At 33.8% G+C, this 5,992-nt stretch overlaps 1 long non-coding RNA gene and 1 other non-coding gene across 3 annotated transcripts; both read left to right on the top strand.

The window, feature by feature from the left end:
• Positions 1-2,419: 2,419 nt before the first annotated feature.
• LOC130459533 (uncharacterized) lies at positions 2,420-5,711 on the top strand. Of its 2 annotated transcripts, XR_008918967.1 has the most exons (5): positions 2,420-2,481; positions 2,590-2,651; positions 3,434-3,464; positions 4,034-4,145; positions 4,239-5,711. It is a non-coding gene; the product is annotated as an uncharacterized lncRNA (long non-coding RNA). The 2 variants fall into 2 exon arrangements; XR_008918966.1 differs by having other exon boundaries at positions 2,429-3,464.
• LOC130460512 (small nucleolar RNA Z101) lies at positions 3,072-3,158 on the top strand. Its single transcript, XR_008920369.1, has one exon. It is a non-coding gene; the product is annotated as a small nucleolar RNA Z101 (small nucleolar RNA).
• Positions 5,712-5,992: the final 281 nt, after the last annotated feature.

Genomic DNA, 5,992 nt, shown 5'->3' with positions numbered 1-5,992 from the left:
TGCAACTATATCTTTTAATTTTATGCTTCAATGGAATGTAAAGACAATATCGTGAGTGTAAACTTTGGTACTCATATATATTTTCCTTCCATGCAACTTGCAGGCTAGGGATCGAGTCGATTGGAAGAAAGTCAACACGACCTTACTTAAGGTTTGTAATGCATGATCTAAAGGGACCTAAGTGGCTGGATTAGAGACATTTGTTAGATTAGCTCTCTAGCCTTTTGTCTTTAGTTGTTAATATAAGTTGTAATTTGTTAGACTAGCTAGGTGTTTAAAAATTGTAAACATACGTACTATATATACGCTTTGCTCTGTTGGGTTAATATAAATGAAGTTAATGTAATGATTTATTTATCAAAGATAAGCAGATTCATACCTTTGCTATTTTGGTGTTGATTGGGTACAGGTTTCAATACTCAATGGAGTATATATCTAGTTGTGGTTATTGCCGCCTATTTTAAAAGAATTTGGAAAAAAAAAAATTAATGTTGTTGAAGGGGGCTTTTAATGTACGCCTCAACAACATATGAATTTTTGGCGCAAAAATAAGGACCTGTTGAGGGGGGCATTTAAGAAGTGAGCCTCAACAGAGGAGGCTGTTGAGGCGGGCTTCTTAAATGCCCCCCTCAACAGGTCCTTATTTTTCGCGTTTCTGTAGAGGTTGTTGAGGCGGGCTTTTGAAAGCCCCCCACAACAGATCACCTGTTGAGGCGAACAAAGCCCGCCTCAACAGATCACTGAGCTGTTGAAGCTACGTCTGTCGCAGCGGGCCTTGTTCGCCTCAATAAACCCAAAATGCCCCCCTCAACAGGTATTTTTTCCACTAGTGCAAGCTATCAAGGCAATTGAACATTGCCGACTATCTCAAAATCTTTGATGTCTTTCTATCTCTTTCACTATATTTAAAGTTGAATTCTATCTATATGTATATATGAGCAATTGATAGTTGATATTTTACTGTTGGGTCATGATTAGTATTGAAATCAATGTGCAGAATTCAACAATAATATATTCTATCAAAGAATTGGATTATAAGGTGAAAAAGGGATCAACTTGAAGTATTGAAGTATTGGGCAATTGTCTGACCACCTCAAGGATTCGCATCCTCTAAAAGAGTGACAAGTATCAAGACCATGTCTCACCAAAGAAGAGATCTCATTTTATATTCCTCTGCTTCCATTTAACTTTTGGACTAAGCATATAAATTTATTAGCATAAGTGACAACCATGTTAAACAAGGGGGTGATGGGTAGGTGATCAATTGGATTACAAATTTAAATTTTTGGAAAATTATTTCAGTTATGAGAGACTATTTTCTACCATTTTAGACAATAAAATTATTGATCCATCTTAGATGAAACCATTCTTTTGCGGGCTTAAATTGGTATTCTTTTTGTAAATATATGCATTCGTAGGTAGATTGTTGACTTGCCGTAATTATGGCTTTAAAATATTATAATGGCAACTTGTGCAATGTGCTTAATTTAACTTATCATTTGTTTGAAAAGTTATAGTTTCTGCCTCAAAAAATATATTCAAGTATCAAGTAAGTAAAAGTCCGTGCGAAGAACGGGCCCAAAAGCTAGTTGGAAATAAAAAGGCAGAATATAATACTATCAATCTTTTAAGAATTTGTGTCATATAATGAATATTGTACTCCGTGCCTAATTGACATTTTAACGAACTAATGATTAATCTATTAATATATGTATACATGTCCTCTATTACTCCATAACCCAGATAAATTTTAAATTAATACCCAAATTGATATTAAAATTTTCAAATATTATGCAATATAGTTTTAAAATTTAAAGCTCTCCTACCAAAAAAATAAAAATAAAAATTCGTGTCTTAGGTTGGTCGGGTTTAAGGCGAGTGTGGATACATAGGTAGGTGATGGAGTGTGCATGAAATTATTTGTAACCGACAAGGCGCGACTGAGAATGGGATGGGAACCGTACCCATCATGATGGGCGTTAGGGATGGGGATGAAATTTTTGGGCGGGTACGATGCTCCACACCCGCCACGTCTCGAAGTAGTATTTAGCTAAATAAAGTGGATGATGGGGTAGGTGTTAAGAGATCGTGTAATGACGTATATGATGGGGTGGGTATTAGGGGGCTATATGAACAATCGAAATAAGGGTGAACGAGAACAAATTTATATGTTTGACATGGTTATGAACGGAGATGAAAATAATTTTATTTACATACCATTATTTGTTTATTATTTTTGGCAAATAAGACAACAAAAGGAACAATAACAGATCATCCGTCATTAGTTTTATTTAGAATCTCTATTATATAAGTGAAGAGTTGAGGTCAATTTGGTAACTCCACTTTTGGTGTCTCCCTTGGAATAGACTATACTACCTTCTACTATTTTACAATTTAATTGAATTACAAACCTATGGAGAGTAATTAATGTCGTCCCTTCCCAAAAACTCGTTGGTCATCTATGGAGGTCCATCAGTGACGGTAATCACAACCTCTATGAAGTTTTAAGCTTGAATTCATCGTTTATCTTTTAATTTCTTCTTTCAATTTCAATATTTATTCATCTAATTAATGTTATCGAAATCTAAGGTTTTTCAGATGAACCTAATTGGGGAAAAACCGAAGACAAGATGGGGATAGAAATTCAATATGTAATCCACTTACCTCATTTTATGGGTTTCATGATGCAGTTAATAATAATGCACATTTCTTTGTTTAATGTAAATGATTTCCAATGCTAACAAACCCATCATCCTTTTTCCCCTACGCCAACTCTTTTCTTCGCGTTTTCTCTATCCTCAATTGTTCTGCAGAAGACGCCATTTTTTCTGTTGCTTCGTCTCTCTCCTTCTTTCAGATAATCATTCATTAATTTTAATATTTACAATTTTAATAGCTGCAATCACTTCAATTTCGTTAATTTTTTGGCTACATTTTCTGAATTAAAGTGTGCAATTTGGTTTCATTTTCTAGTATATTATGTGGAATCAACTGTTGATCTCTATCCCAATATTCCATCTCTTCAAATCATAGTTTTTTTTCAAAATTTCATGAATATTTATATTGAAATATGGGGGTATATGCTAAATCACATTAATCAAACGGGTATTATGCGTCTCGATTTGATGCTTTATCACCTTGGAGAATTGATCCCCTTTTTAAGTCTGCTATAATTTTAGGAAAATTTGCATCTTTTTAAACTATGATTTCAATTTTATTTTATAGAAATCGGCATTTGATGAATTCATATTTTCTACGGATAGTTTTGCGTCTGAATTTTAATTGATTATGATGCTTACAAAATTTAATATCCTAAAAAGGTTGAATATTTTTTCATAGGATTTGAAGGGTTTATTGTTGCATACTCCAATTTTAATTGATTCAGATGCTTACAAAATTTAATATCCTAAAAAAGTTGATTATTTTTTCGTAGGATTTAAAGGGTCTAAGACGGCAATTGCAAGGTATGCTTATATTTATTCCTTATAGTTCAAATTAGCCTTTGTGGAGACAATAACTTCCAATCTGAATTTGTTTAGGATTTTCAGATTCCGTCTTTTAATCTTCTCCATGTTTTTACTCCGTATATTTTAGGTTTGTCTATCTAAAAATTTTTATTGGTGCATACTCCAATTTAAATCTTCTATTTAAGTTCACTCTTACTTGATATGGAGTAGTTTCCTTCTTCTGTTTTACTTATACTTTAAATTAGGTTTTGTGTAGACAACTTTTTTTTTGGATTAATGTTGATAATGATTTCTTTTAGTAATTACTAATACATACTTTGTAGTTAATAAAATTGTTAGCTCAAGCATTAATTATGTGTTATGTAAGTTCATGATTTGAATTGGTTATATATTTCAAATAGGAGTATGTACCGACATATTCCTATATTCATTGGTTATATATTTTAAATAGGAGCATGTAACTATATATTCCTATATTCATTGGTTATATATTTGAAATAGGAGTGAATAACTATGTATTCCTATATTCATTGATTATTTATCATCTAATTTAAGCACTGCAGCAGATTGTTAGGTGATTGAAGTTGCATATGTATGTTATAAGTACTAACGCATTGGAAATTATAATGAAAGATGCCCAATATCCTAGTTGAAACCTGTAACTAATGCCCTCAACAGGTTTCAAACTAATACTCTGAATACATAAAATTCTGAATTACTTAGCTCATGTTGTATTTAACATGAAGAAAATATTTTTTAACATTTATGCAGTCTAATGGACGTACTCGGGTCATGGAAAAAGTATTCTCATGCTTCAGAAACAAAGCTTTTTCATGGGTGATGCCTCCACCAAATGAAGATTTTTATCCAGAACATTCTTATAATGGTACGTATGTGTTGCACATCGATTGCGGAAGAGTGCATGTGGTAAAGAAAGTATATTTCGAGCAAGAGAAGAAAGTGATACACACTATTTTATATGTTTCATTTAATTACTTCGGTACTGTGAGGGAGTTGGAAAAAGACGGGTTTATGGCCTCTTTCGTTCTTCCCTCGCGGATGTGTGGTAAGCAATATTAAGTAAAACGGGACTAATTGTGGGCGTTGGCTTCTTTTTACTAGTCTTAGGAGTCGCCATTCAGTTTTCAATGAGGAAAACTGACAAAACCCAATTATTGTGATACGGAAGTAAAAGCTTGAGAGCCCAGGCTAACGTATTTGACCACAACGGCCGTAGGTTCCCTTGTGATCCCTGGTGGGGAGATCGTTCAATATACATCCAGCGGAGTAGAGATTGAGGGTTAGGGGGAAATTTACTAATACGGGGAGTGCTTAGTATTAGACCATGAAGCAGTCCTTACTAGTTCAACGTCACGAAGACGGAACATACGTTATACTATATTACTAATCTGAATTGCTTTTAATGAACAAATATTAACTAACAATCGTCAAGAGGATGATTTAGATTGATTTAAGGTACTTAACAATAATCCGGATTTTCCAAAGAATATCTTATTAGGCTTTATAAATAATCAGATTATGTTTGACAGATTTATAATCGTGATTAAAGAAATAAAAAAATTATGGCACGTTACAATATAGTTTTGGCTATATTGCAGTTCTTAGAAAACTAACCACTTTACTCTACTCGCTTTCCTTTTTATGCAACGTACTTTCCTCGGCTTTACTAAACTCCAGGGCAGGATCCAGGCTTAGTTTAAGTGCTTAGACGAGCAGGGTTCCGCTTAACAAGAGTTAATACGATGAAACTACGGAATATACGGAGTGTACGGGACGATTATAAGAACGTATGGAGAACTTAGGTTCAGGATTATAACTTGGGGATAGTATGAGATTATAATTCGGTGCCCTTTACTCGGACGATTAAGGCCCTATTTATAAAAAAATAAGTGCCGGAGAAGATAAAAATATTCAGAGTTTGATAAGCGCTGAAAATCATTGGTGCGCGAGATAATTCTCGCACATAGGACAGGTCTGCGAAACATTTCTAGCGCAAAGTTTCGTGCTCAAGAGTTGTTTCAGAGTTTGTTTTTGAGTAGGAATGTAGCGAGTACGTGAGATAATACTTGCGCGTGGATAATGGTGAGAGTGATTAGCTGCGCTGGGCCCTGTGCGCAAGAAATTTCTTGAGCACAATCTATTTCCACGCATTTTTACCTGAATTAATCCAGTTTAATCCGATTTTCTTCCGGCTTAGAACTCTTTTTACGCCTTTAATCCTTATTTCAGGCTATTTCCAACTAAAACTCTTTTTTCCTTATTTATCTTTTTTAGGATTTTAGGAATTTAATTGGATTGCAACTAAAATTCCTTTGAACTTTTCTATCTCTTTTAGGGATTTAATTGGAGTGCAACTAAAATTCCCTTGACACAATTCTATCTTGGACGGTTTTATTTCTAGCAGATACTTAGAATAGCAGCTACTATAAATATTAGTTACTATAAATAGAAAAACGGGGTTTGGGTAATGTGTCAGTCAGTTTTAGAATGTTCGTTGCTTGATT

Source organism: Spinacia oleracea, chromosome 4 (assembly GCF_020520425.1).
Source record: "Spinacia oleracea cultivar Varoflay chromosome 4, BTI_SOV_V1, whole genome shotgun sequence".
In the NCBI taxonomy this organism is placed as follows: domain Eukaryota; kingdom Viridiplantae; phylum Streptophyta; class Magnoliopsida; order Caryophyllales; family Amaranthaceae; genus Spinacia; species Spinacia oleracea.
This window is presented reverse-complemented; position numbering and strand designations above follow the sequence as displayed.